Consider the following 13348-nt stretch of genomic DNA (forward strand, 5'->3'; position numbering starts at 1 on the left):
GGACTATTGCTCCCATCAGCCTACACCTGCTGTCTCTAATAACAGTAAGGGCAGGAGCGGCTGATGGGAGTATTCATCATCCGCCGCCTGCGCTGTAAATAATTAACTAAATAAAAAACCTGGCATGGGTTCCCCTGCATTTTCTATAACCAGCCAAGCAAAACTCACAGCTGGGGGCTGCAACCCTCAGCTGTCAGCTTTAGCATGGCTGGTTATCAAGAATAGAGGGGTCCCCACGCTGTTTTTTAAATTATTTAAATTTTAAAAAATAGCGTGGGGCCCCCCATTTTTGACAACCAGCCTTGCTAAAGCTGGCACCTGGTATTCTCAGGCTGGTAAGGGGCCATTGATGTTGACCCCTCACAGCCTAGAATTAGCAGCCCGCGGCCGAACAGAAAAGGCACATGTATTAGATGAGCCAATTCTGGCGATTTGCTTAGCTCTTCTCACTTGCCCTGTAGCAGTTGCAAGTGAGGTACATATTCGTGGGGTAGATGTTACCTTTATATTGTCTGGTGACATCAAGCCCATGACTATTATTAACCCTATAGTTATTTGGTAAATAAAGACACAGCCAAAATAAAGTCCTTTATTAAAAACTAGATGGTGGCCCGATTCTAACGCGTCGGGTATTCTAGAATATGCATGTCCACGTAGTAGATTGCACAGCCCACGTAGTATATTGCCCAGCCCATGCAGTATATTGCCCAGCGACGTAGTATATTGCCCAGTCACGTAGTATATTGCCCAGCCACGTAGTACATTGCCCAGCCACGTAGTATATTGCCCAGCCACATAGTATATAGCAGAGCCACGTAGTATATTGTCCAGCCACGTAGTATATTGCCCAGCCACATAATATATTGCCCAGTGACGTAGTATATTGCCCAGTCACGTAGTATATTGCCCAGGCCCGTAGTATATTGCACAGCGACGGAGTATACAGCACAGAGCCACGTAGTATAGAGACTTAAAAAAATAAATAAACATATACTCACCTTCCAAAGGCCCGTTGAAGTCCTGCTATACTTCCCATCCGCCGCCTTTCCCGCTCCTCGCGACGCTTCCGGGACCGCTCCATTGCAAGCTGCAGCTTCCGGTCCCAGGGCTGGTATGGGCAGGACCTGTGATGACGTCGCGGTCACATGACCGTGACATCACGGCAGGTCCTTGTCGCACACCAGCCCTGGAACCGGAAGCTGCCGCTTGCAATGGAGCGGTCCTGGGAGCGTCGCGAGCGGGAAAGGCGGCGGCGGGTGAGTATAGCAGGTTTTTTGTTCTTTTAATTATTTTTAACATGACATATTTTTACTATTGATGCTGCATAGGCAGCATCAATAGTAAATAGTTGGGGACACACAGGCTTAATAGCAGCTGTAACGGAGTGCGTTACACCGTGGGCCATTACCGCTGCCATTAACCCTGTGTGAGTGGTGAGTGGAGGGGATTATGGAGCGGGCGCTGGGCAGTGAGTGCAGGGGAGTAGGGGAGGGACTAATCGGACTGTGCCAGTCGCTGATTGGTCGCGGCAGCCATGACAGGCAGCTGCCGAGACCAATCAGCGAATGAATAACCATGACAGAAGGACAGACAGATGGAAGTGACCCTTAGACAATTATATAGTAGATAAAACAAAGCACACTTCTCCATTTTTACTTAAAAATAACAGGCACAGTTATACTCACCTAACGCCCAATTCCACTGAATCCCTCAACTCTAGTGTTGAGCGATACCTTCCGATATCGGAAAGTATCGGTATCGGATAGGATCGGCCGATATTCAAAAAATATCGGATATCGCCGATACCGATACCCGATCCCAATGCAAGTCAATGGGACCAAAATATCGGAATTAAAATAAACCCTTTCTTGCCTTGTAGGTTCATTCTACATGAAGGAAAACAACTAAGAATAATGCCGGATGTATTTGGGGAGGTGGCGGAGACATTAAAGTCATAGAGGTTTATCCCAATCAAATAGAATAGCATGTTTTTTGTTTTTTTTTTTAAGACGTTCGGAGTGACAAAGATATTGACTATGTACATTTTTTTTTTTATTTTGTCAGATATTGATGTTTCACTATTCCACGCCCTTCCCCTTCTTTTTTTTCTTTTTTTTTTTTTCTTTTCCCACACTTTCATCTTCATCATCAGCATCTTTGACATCAACTTCTTCTTCACCTTATTCATCTTCTTCTTCATCCTTTACCTTTTTTTTTTTTTTTTTTGATTACATTCATCATATTCATTTTATTCAACTATTATTATTCTTCCTATTCTACATATTCTTTTTATTCCACTGTTATTATTTTTCCTATTCTACTTCTTCATCATATTCTCATTTGTGACAGGCATTCCCGTAGTTGTTATCTATAAAAGTTGGAAGATTACACCTTCCGTTCTGCCAGTCACAAAAGTTACATTTGTCCGCGTTCAGTTTGGCCTGCAGCATCAGGCTTTATCCAGGGGCACCACGAGGAGGAACGGACTCACCCCCATACACTGCTTAGTCTTCTTCTGCATATAATTTAGATAATATCTTTTGCTCTGATATTAAGTCTTATGCTTAATGTTCTTCTGCTCTTTGTTCTGCAGCCTCTTGTTCTTCTGCTTCTCGGTCTTCCATGTCGTCGTCTCCAGGGTCGTCGTCTCCAGTGTCGTCATCTCCGCCTTCGTCGTCTCCGTCGTCTTCATCGGGGTGGTCTTCTGGGTCGTCGTCGTCGTCATCGGGGTGGTCTTCCGGGTCGTCGACTTTAGGGTCTTCAACTTGGAAATGTAGCAGAAGGTACAAGAAGGCTGAGAAAATGCCAAGAACCAGCTGATGGAACTGGAACTCGGATGGCTACCCGAAGGTTCAAGAGCCTATGGAACTACCGAGGACCAGCTGACGTTACTGGAACCCGGTTACTAAGCAGGAAGTACCCGTGCTAAAAAGCACTACCAAGGACCGCCTGACGTTGGCGGAACTCGGATACCCAGAAGGAGGCACCTAAGCCAAAGGCTCTGCCCGGAACCAGCTGACGGTACTGGAACCAGGATGGGGAGCAGAAGGTACAAGAGCAAAAGACACTGCCGAGAACCAGCTGACGGTACTAGAACCCGGATGGGTAGCCGAAGGTCCAAGAGCCAATGGAACTACCGAGGACCAGCTGACGTTACTGGAACCCGGTTACTAAGCAGGAGGTACCCGTGCCTGAAAGCACTACCAAGGACCACCTGACGTTGGTGGAACTTGGATACCCAGAAGGAGGCACCTAAGCCAAAGGCTCTGCCCGGAACCAGCTGACGGTACTGGAACCAGGATGGGGAGCAGAAGGTACAAGGGCAAAAGACACTGCCGAGAACCAGCTGACGGTGCTGGAACCAGGTGGTGGACCTGAAGGCCCACAGGAGAGGAGAGAACAGCTAGGCCGCGAGGCAGCCGCAGTTACCGAACCCCAACAGTCCTACAGGGGGAGCTGGGCCTACTGGCACTACAGAACCAGCCTTGACTACCAGTTCACGCAGCCCACATAGGAAGCTCCTAAACTGGAGGCACCCTGGAGTTGGCTAACCCGACAGCACCACGACGGGGCAAGCACAGGCGTCTCAGTGAGCTTGACACAACCCGGAAACAGCTGACGGTGCTGAAACCAGGCTTGGCACGAGGGAGTACCTGTGTCAAAAACACTGCCGAGAACCAGCTGGCGTTGCTGGAACCCAGATGCGTTGCCCCAGTGTGCAAGAGCCAATGGCACCGAGGACCAGCTGGCGGTGCTGGAACCCGGTTACTAAGCTGTAGGTGCCCGCGCTTAAAAGCACTACCAAGGACCGCCTGGCGTTGGCGGAACTCGGATACCCAGGAGGAGGCACCTAAGCCAAAGGCTCGGCCCGGAACCAGCTGACGGTGCTGGAACCAGGTGGTGGACCCCAAGGCCCACAGGAGAGGAGAGAACAGCTAGGCCGCGAGGCAGCCGCAGTTACCGAACCCCAACAGTCCTACAGGGGGAGCTGGGCCTACTGGCACTACAGAACCAGCCTTGAGTACCAGTTCACGCAGCCCACATAGGAAGCTCCTAAACTGGAGGCACCCTGGAGTTGGCTAACCCGACCGCACCACGACGGGGCAAGCATAGGCGTCTCAGTGAAGTTGACACAACCCGGAAACAGCTGACGGTGCTGAAACCAGGCTTGGCACGAGGGAGTACCTGTGACAAGAACACTGCCGAGAACCAGCTGGCGGTGCTGGAACCCAGATGCGTTGCCCCAGCGTGCAAGAGCCAATGGCACCGAGGACCAGCTGGCGGTGCTGGAACCCGGTTACTAAGCTGTAGGTGCCCGCGCTTAAAAGCACTACCAAGGACCGCCTGGCGTTGGCGGAACTCGGATACCCAGGAGGAGGCACCTAAGCCAAAGGCTCGGCCCGGAACCAGCTGACGGTGCTGGAACCAGGTGGTGGACCCCAAGGCCCACAGGAGAGGAGAGAACAGCTAGGCCGCGAGGCAGCCGCAGTTACCGAACCCCAACAGTCCTACAGGGGGAGCTGGGCCTACTGGCACTACAGAACCAGCCTTGACTACCAGTTCACGCAGCCCACATAGGAAGCTCCTAAACTGGAGGCACCCTGGAGTTGGCTAACCCGACTGCAACACGACGGGGCAAGCATAGGCGTCTCAGCGAGTTTGACACAACCCGGAAACAGCTGACGGTGCTGAAACCAGGTTTGGCACGAGGGAGTACCTGTGACAAAAACACTGCCGAGAACCAGCTGGCGGTGCTGGAACCCGGATGCTTTGCCTATCAAACATTGTCTTCCTACAGCCCCAACTAGCGGTGTTGGAGCAAAGAGTAAGCAGGGGGAGCAGAGTGTAGGCCGAAGCCTGCACTGGAGTCAGCTTTGTGTCTGCATTGCGTTTGCAGGACACTTTGCCGGCTACACAGTGGGGCAACAGCAGGCGGTGCTGAACCCCACTAACACATTGGCTGGTGTTTTTCTCTGTGCAGCTAGCACTTCCGGGCAAAAACTAGCGTTGTTACAGCCCAGGGTCAGCAGGAGGAGGAGAGGAGCAGAGTGTAGGCCGAAGCCTAGTTGAACCAATTTCAAAGGTAACCTTTAACCCCCCCTCAGGTGTTACAAAGTACAAGAGCCACACCTTGTGCAGCATTAATGCTGCACAAGAAAAGGTTGCTCTCTTCATTTTGCTCCTTGCACACGCTGAATAAAACACGTACACTATTTAGCCCATTCTACAGTCAAACTGTAGTTGAGGCGTGACTTGTATTTTTCAGGAGACGCAGCATAGGTGTCCCAAATAACGCCTTTGTGCTTGGCGCTGCTTCCTGAGCGTTGTTTTTTGCTGTACAGGAGTCTGCGCTCTTGTGTTATCCCTTGGCAATGCCCTGTTAGCGCTGCCCGTCTTATGACCTCATTTCATGTTGGCCGCTGCGGTTAACGATGGCCATAAATCCCAGACCCACACTGCCTTTTCATAAAGTCACACTGCGGTGCTGGGATTCGTGGCCTTGAGCAGTAAATATTTTCGACGCTCACACACGTCCTTACACCTGCTTCAGACTGGGCGGCCTCTGCTGATCCCTTTTCGCATGCCGCGGCCAGGAGGCCGCACAGTCTGAAGAAGGCGGAAGGAGATGAGTGACGACAGGCGAACATATGCACTGCTCGTGCCCATAAACCACACCCTCGCTGACAAAATAAATAAGACAACGAGGGGCGTTGTTTCACGCAGGGCGGATGCACATGCGCAGCCAGCTAACCATGATGTCAAAAGACGGGAAGCGCTACCAAGGGGGGTGCTGCGTATAATTACAAAGGAAAGTCACACCTCAGGGACAGTGGAATGGTCTCAATGAGACACATTTTGTACGTGTTGAGTTCCACGTGGGCAAGGAGAAAAAGTCAGCCACCTTGTACAAATGCAGCAGTACTGCTGTACAAGGTGGCTGTTATACATAGAAACACCTGGGGGTTGGGGGCAGGCTTCCTTCAATTTCAGTTCATGTGCCTGCGTGGCGTTTGCAGGACACGTTGCCAGCTACACAGCAGGGGAACAGCTGGCGGTGCTGAACCCCACTAACACATTGGCTGTTGTTTTTCTCTGTGAAGCTCGCATTTCCGGGCAAAAACTAGCGTTGTTAGAGCCCAGGGTCAGCAGGAGGAGGAGAGGAGCAAAGTGTAGGCCGAAGCCTGCACTGGTGGCAGCTTTTGGTCGGTTGTGCCAGCGTGGCTTGTGCTGGACACGATGCCGGCTACACAGCAGGGGAACAGCTGGCGGTGCTGAACCCCACTAACACATTGGCTGGTGTTTTTCTCTGTGCAGCTAGCACATCCGGGCAAAAACTGGCGGTGTTAGAGCCCAGGGTCAGCAGGAGGAGGAGAGGAGCAGAGTGTAGGCCGAAGCCTAGTTGAACCAATTTCAAAGGAAACCTTTAACCCCCCCTCAGGTGTTTCAAGGTACAAGAGCAACACCTTGAACAGGATTAATGCTGCACAAGTCTAAGGTTGCTCTCTTCATTTTGCTCCTTGCACACGCTGAATAAAACACGTACACTATTTAGCCCATTATACTGTCAAACAGTAGTGGAGGAGTGACTTTTCTTTTGAAGAAGACGCAGCACAGGTGTCAAAATTTACACCTAGGTGCTGGGCGCAGACTCCTTACCGTTGTTATTTGCAGTACAGGAGAGTGCGCTCTTGTGTTATCCCTTGGCAATACCCTGTTAGTGCAGGCCATCTTATGACCTCATTTCATGTTGGCCGGTGCGGTTAACGATGGCCATCATAAATCCCAGACCCACAGTGCCTTTCCATAAAGTCACACTGCGGTGCTGGGATTCGTGGCCTTGTGCAGTAAATATGTTCGGCGCTCACACATGTCCTTATACCTGCTTCAGACTGGGCGGCCTCAGCTGATCCCTTATTGCCTGCCACGGCCATGAGGCCGCACAGTCTGAAGAAGGCGGAAGGAAGGGAGTGAAGACAGGCGAACATATGCACTGCTCGTGCCCATCAATCACACCCTCGCAGTCAAAATATGAGACAACGAGGGGCGTTGTGTCGGGCAGGGCGGACGCACAGGCACAGCCAGCCAACCAATGATGTCTGAAGACGGGCAGCGCTAACAATGGGGGTGCTGCGTGTCATTAAAAGGAAAGTCACACCTCAGGGACATTGTAATGGTCTCTAATGAGACACATTTTGTACGTGTTGAGTTCCACGTGGGCAAGGAGAAAAAGTCAGCCACCTTGTACAAATGCAGCAGTACTGCTGTACAAGGTGGCTGTTATACATAGAAACACCTGGGGGTGGGGGGCAGGCTCACTTCAATTTCAGTTCATGTGCCTGCGTGGCGTTTGCAGGTCACATTGCCGGCTACACAGCAGGGGAACAGCTGGCGGTGCTGAACCCCACTAACACATTGGCTGGTGTTTTTCTCTGTGCAGCTAGCAATTCCGGGCAAAAACTAGCGTTGTTAGAGCCCAGGGTCAGCAGGAGGAGGAGAGGAGCAGAGTGTAGGCCGAAGCCAGCACTGGTGGCAGCTTTTGGTCAGTTGTGCCAGCGTGGCTTGTGCTGGACACGATGCAGGCTACACAGCAGGGGAACATCTGGCAGTGCTGAACCCCACTGACACATTGGCTGTTTTTTTCCTCTGTGCAGCTCGCATTTCCGGGCAAAAACTAGCGGGGTTAGAGCCCAGGGTCAGCAGGAGGAGGAGAGGAGCAGAGTGTAGGCCGAAGCCTGCACTGGTGGCAGCTTTTGGTCAGTTGTGCCAGCGTGGCTTGTGCTGGACACGATGCCGGCTACACAGCAGGGGAACAGCTGGCGGTGCTGAACCCCACTATCACATTGGCGGGTGTTTTTCTCTGTGCAGCTAGCACATCCGGGCAAAAACTAGTGGTGTTAGAGCCCAGGGTCAGCAGGAGGAGGAGAGGAGCAGAGTGTAGGCCGAAGCCTAGTTGAACCAATTTCAAAGGTAACCTTTAACACCCCCTCAGGTGTTGCAAGGTACAAGAGCCACACCTTGTGCATCATTAATGCTGCACAAGTAAAAGGTTGCTCTCTTAATTGTGCTCCTTGCACACGCTGAGTAAAACACGTACACTATTTAGCCCATTCTACTGTAGAACAGAAGTGGAGGCGTGACTTGTCTTTTTAACGAAAAGCAGCACAGGTGTCGAAAATAACACCTTGGTGCATGGGCGCAGCTTCCTGAGCGTTGTTATTTGCTGTACAGGAGTCTGCACTCTTGTTATCCCTTGGCCATGCGCTGTGAGCGCTTCCTGTCTTCTGACCTCATTTCATGTCGGCCGTTGCGGTTAGCGATGGACATGAATCCCAGACCCACAGTGTGTTTTCTAAACATCACACTGCGTGGCTGGGATTCGTGGCCTTGTGCAGTAAATATGTTTGCCGCTCACACATGTCCTTACACCTGCTTCAGACTGGGCGGCCTCATCTGATCCCTTATCGCATGCCGCCGTCATGAGGCCACCCAGTCTGAAGAAGGCGGAAGGAGATGAGTGAACACAGGCAAACATATGCACTGCACATGCCCATCAATCACATCCTCGTTGTCCAAAAAAATAAGACACCGAGGGGCGTTGTTTCGAGCAGGGCAGACGCACAGGCGCAGCCAGCTAACCAATGATGTCAAAAGACGGGCAGCGCTAACAAGGGTGGTGCTGCGTATCATTAGAAAGGAAAGTCACACCTCAGGGACAGTGTAATGGTCTCAATGAGACACATTTAGTACGTGTTTAATTAAACGTGGGCAAGGAGAAAAAGTCTGCCACCTTGTACAAATGCAGCAGTACTGCTGTACAAGGTGGCTGTTATACATAGAAACACCTGGGGGTGGGGGGCAGGCTTCCTTCAATTTCAGTTCATGTGCCTGCGTGGCGTTTGCAGGACACGTTGCCAGCTACACAGCAGGGGAACAGCTGGCGTTGCTGAACCCCACTGACACATTGACTGGTGTTTTTCTCTGTGCAGCTCGCAAAAACTAGCGGTGTTAGAGCCCAGGGTCAGCAGGAGGAGGAGAGGAGCAGAGTGTAGGCCGAAGCCTAGTTGAACCAATTTCAAAGGTAACCTTTAACCCCCCCTCAGGTGTTGCAAGGTACAAGAGCCACACCTTGTGCAGCATTAATGCTGCACAAGTAAAAGGTTGCTCTATTTAGTTTGCTCCTTGCACACGCTGAATAAAACACGTACACTATTTAGCCCATTATACTGTCAAACAGTAGTGGAGGCGTGACTTGTCTTTTTAAGGAGACGCAGCACAGGTGTCAAAATTTACACCTAGGTGGTGGGCGCAGATTCCTGAGCGTTGTATTAGCTGTACAGGAGTCTGCGCTATTGTGATCCCTTGGCCATGCGCTGTGAGCGCTGCCTGTCTTCTCACCTCATTTCATGTTGGCCGTTGCGGTTAGCAATGGATATGAATCCCAGGCCCACAGTGTGTTTTCAAAAAATCACACTGCGTGGCTGGGATTCGTGGCCTTGTGCGGTAAATAGGTTTGCCACTCACACATGTCCTTACACCTGCTTCAGACTGGGCGGCCTCAGCTGATCCCTTATCGCCTACCACGGCCAGGAGGCCGCACAGTCTGAAGAAGGCGGAAGGAGATGAGTTAAGACAGGCGAACATATGCACTGCACATGCCCATCAATCACACCCTCGCAGCCAAAATATATGAAACGAGGAGGGTTGTGTCGGGCAGGGCGGACGCACAGGCACAGGCAGCCAACCAATGATGTCAGAAGACGGGCAGCGTTACCAAGGGGGGTGGTGCGTGTCATTAAAAAGTAAAGTCACACCTCAGGGACATTGTAATGGTCTGTAATGAGACACATATTTTACGTGTTTAATTCTACGTGGGCAAGGATAAAAAAACAGCCACCTTGTACAAATGCAGCAGTACTGCTGTACTAGGTGGCTGTTATACATAGAAACACCTGGGGGGGTGGGGCCAGGTTCCCTTTAATTTCAGTTCATGTGCCTGCGTGGCGTTTGCAGGTCACGTTGCCGGCTACACAGCAGGGGAACAGCTGGCGGTGCTGAACCCCACTAACACATTGGCTGGTGTTTTTCTCTGTGCAGCTAGCACTTCCGGGCAAAAACTAGCGGTGTTTGAGCCCAGGGTCAGCAGGAGGAGGAGAGGAGCAGAGTCTAGGCCGAAGCCTGCACTGGTGGCAGCTTTTGTTCTGTTGTGCCAGCGTGGCTTGTGCTGGACACGTTGCCGACTACACAGCAGGGGAACAGCTGGCGGTGCTGAACCCCACTGACACATCACCTAGTGTTTTTTCTGTGTAGACAACACTTCCAGGTGGCAACTGACAGTGTTGAAACCCAGGGAATCAAAGAGGAGCAGAGTGTAGGCCGAAGCCTGCAGTGGAGCAAGTTGAAAGGGAACCTTTAACCCCCCCCCAGGCATTTGTTGCTGAAAGAGCCATCTTGTACAGCAGTAATACTGCACATGGAAAATGGTGGCTCCGAAAATTATGCTCCTTGCAAACGCTGAAGTACACACTCATATAATGTGTCCCCTCACACCGTCAAACCATCCCGGAAGTGGGACTTTCCTTTGTAATGTGACACAGCTCAGCCGTCATTCCAACCCCCTTGGTGCCGGGCGCCACCTCCTCAACGTTGTTTGGTTCTGTCACGGAGCCCGCGCTGTAATGTTATCCCTTGGCCATGCACAGTTAGCGGTGCCCGTCTTCTGACATCATGTAGGTGTCAGGCTGGCAGTGCCTGTGCGTCCAAGCTGCCCGAGATCCAACCTTGCAGTGTAATCTAATGTAGTCCCACTGCGGGCCAGGGATCCATGGGCATGTGCAGTGCATATCATCGCCTCTCACTCGCCTCCTTCCTGCTTCTTCAGACTGTGCGGCGTCACGGCCGTGGCATGCTATTAGGGATCAGCTGACGCCGCCTAGTCTGAAGAAGCGTGAAGAAGGGGAGTGAGAGGCTAGTATATGCACTGCGCATGGCCATGGATACCAGGCCCACTGTGGGATCACATTAGACGACACTGCGAGGTGTGATTTCGGGCAGCGTGGACGCACAGGCGCAGCCAGGACGACAACAAATGATGTCAGAGGACGGGCAGCGCAAACTGTGCATGGCCAAGGGATAACATAACAGCGCAGGGTCCATGACGGAATCAAACAACGCTAAGGAGGCAGCGCACGGTGCCAAGAGGGTAGCAATGACGGCTGTGCTGCGTCACATTACAAAGGAAAGTCCCACCTCCGGGACGGTTGGACGGTGTGAGGGGACACATTACATGACTGTGTAGTTCAGCGTTTGCAAGGAGCATAATTTCAAGAGCGACCTTTCCCTTGTGCAGTATTAGTGCTGCACATGGTGGCTCTTTCAGTAACAAATGCCTAGGGGGGGGGGGGACAGCTCCGGGACAGTATAACGGTATCAGTGAACACATTTTATAAGTGTTAAGTTCTGCGTGTGCAAGGAGCTAAAAAAAAAGAGCTACCTTTTCCTTGTGCAGCATTACTGCTGCACAAGATGGCTCTTTCAGTAACAAACGACGGGGGGGGGGGGGGGGGACAGGTTCCCTTACATTTAGGTTGTTGTGCCAGCGTGGCGGTCGCAGGACACATTGCCGGCTACACAGCTGGGGATCAGCTGACGTTACTGAAACCCAATAACACTGGGTCGTATGTTTTTACTGTGCAGCCTGCACTTCTGAGCCGCAACCGGCGGTGTTGGAGCCCAGGAATAGCAGTTCAGGTGGTAGAAAGATGAACACAGCAGGAGACCTGGATGACACCCAATTACTTAATCAGGCAGAGGAGTGGCAAATTCCTGCGAGATCCAGGCCTGGTTCATTTTCAGGAAAGGAAGCCGGTCAACGTTATCGGAGGATAGTCGCATGCGACGGTCTGTTAGTACACCACCTGCGGCACTAAAGACACGTTCCGATAAGACACTAGCCGCAGGGCAAGCCAGCACCTCCAATGCATACTGGCTTAGCTCTGGCCATGTATCCAGCTTAGAGACCCAAAACTTGAACGGGGAAGAGCCGTCTGGGAGTACAGTAAGAGGGCAAGCCATGTAGTCTGTCACCATCTGACGGAACCGTTGCCTCCTGCTGACTGGAGCCGCCGGTGATGGTGTAGACATTTGGGGCGGGCACACAAAAGTGTGCCAGAGTTGTGCCATACTGGGCTTGCCTTGGGCAGAGGCACTGCTTCTGCTCCCTCTTTGGGCAGAGCCTCCCCCACTGCCTCGACGCACTGAGCTGCTTTGTAAAGCACTAGCAGCACTCCTCTCAGTTGGACAGGAGAAGATGATGGAATTCACCAGTGTGTCGTGGTACTCCCGCAATTTACGCTCCCGGGTCAACGCAGGGATGAGGTTTTGGACGTTGTCCCGGTAGCGAGGATCGAGGAGGGTGAACACCCAATAATCAGGCATGTTGAGAATGTGGTCGATGCGGCGGTCGTTTCTCAGGCACTGCAGCATGAAATCCACCATGTGCTGCAGAGTGCCAACTGGCCCAGAAACGCTGTCCCCTGCTTGAGACATGATCTCTGCCCGCTCGTCATCACCCCACCCTCGCTGTACACACTGACCACTGGACAATTGTGTCGCTCCCTCCTCTGGACGGAGCTCTTCCTCCTCATCCTCCTCACAAATTGGCCCCTGCGTACCCCTTTGTGAGGAACCACGTGGCGCTGACTCTCCAGAAGCTGATGGAAAAGGTGACTCCTCATCCTCCCTCTTCCACAACATCATCCCTTAACCCTTGCAAAGTTTGCTGAAGCAGGCAGATAAGGGGGACAGTCATGCTGACTAGTGCATCATCTGCACTTGCCATCCGCGTGGAATAATCAAAAGGACGCAAAACCTGGCAGACGTCCTTCATAGTGGCCCACTCTGTGGTTGTGAAGTCTGATCGGCGCTGACTGCGACTTCTTTGCGCCTGATGCAGCTGGTACTCCACAACTGCTTGCTGCTGCTCACACAACCGCTCCAACATATGTAACGTGGAATTCCACCGGGTAGGTAGGTCACATATGATGCGGTGTTCCGGAAGGCGGAATCGGCGCTGCAGAGCAGCAATGCGGGATCTGGCCAAGCTGGAACGCCGCAAGTGAGCACACTCTAGGCGGACCTTGTGCAGCAGGGCATCAAGATCCGGATAGTCCCTCAGAAAACTCTGCACAACCAAATTGAGCACATGTGCCAGACATGGGATGTGAGTAAGGTTGCCAAGGGCCAAAGCTGCCACCAGATTTCGGCCATTGTCACACACTACCATGCCTGGCTGGAGATTCGCTGGCAGTAACCACACATCGCTCTCCTGCTTGATGGCATTCCAGAGCTC

This window comes from Ranitomeya imitator, chromosome 4, assembly GCF_032444005.1.
Source record: "Ranitomeya imitator isolate aRanImi1 chromosome 4, aRanImi1.pri, whole genome shotgun sequence".
In the NCBI taxonomy this organism is placed as follows: Eukaryota; Metazoa; Chordata; class Amphibia; order Anura; family Dendrobatidae; genus Ranitomeya; species Ranitomeya imitator.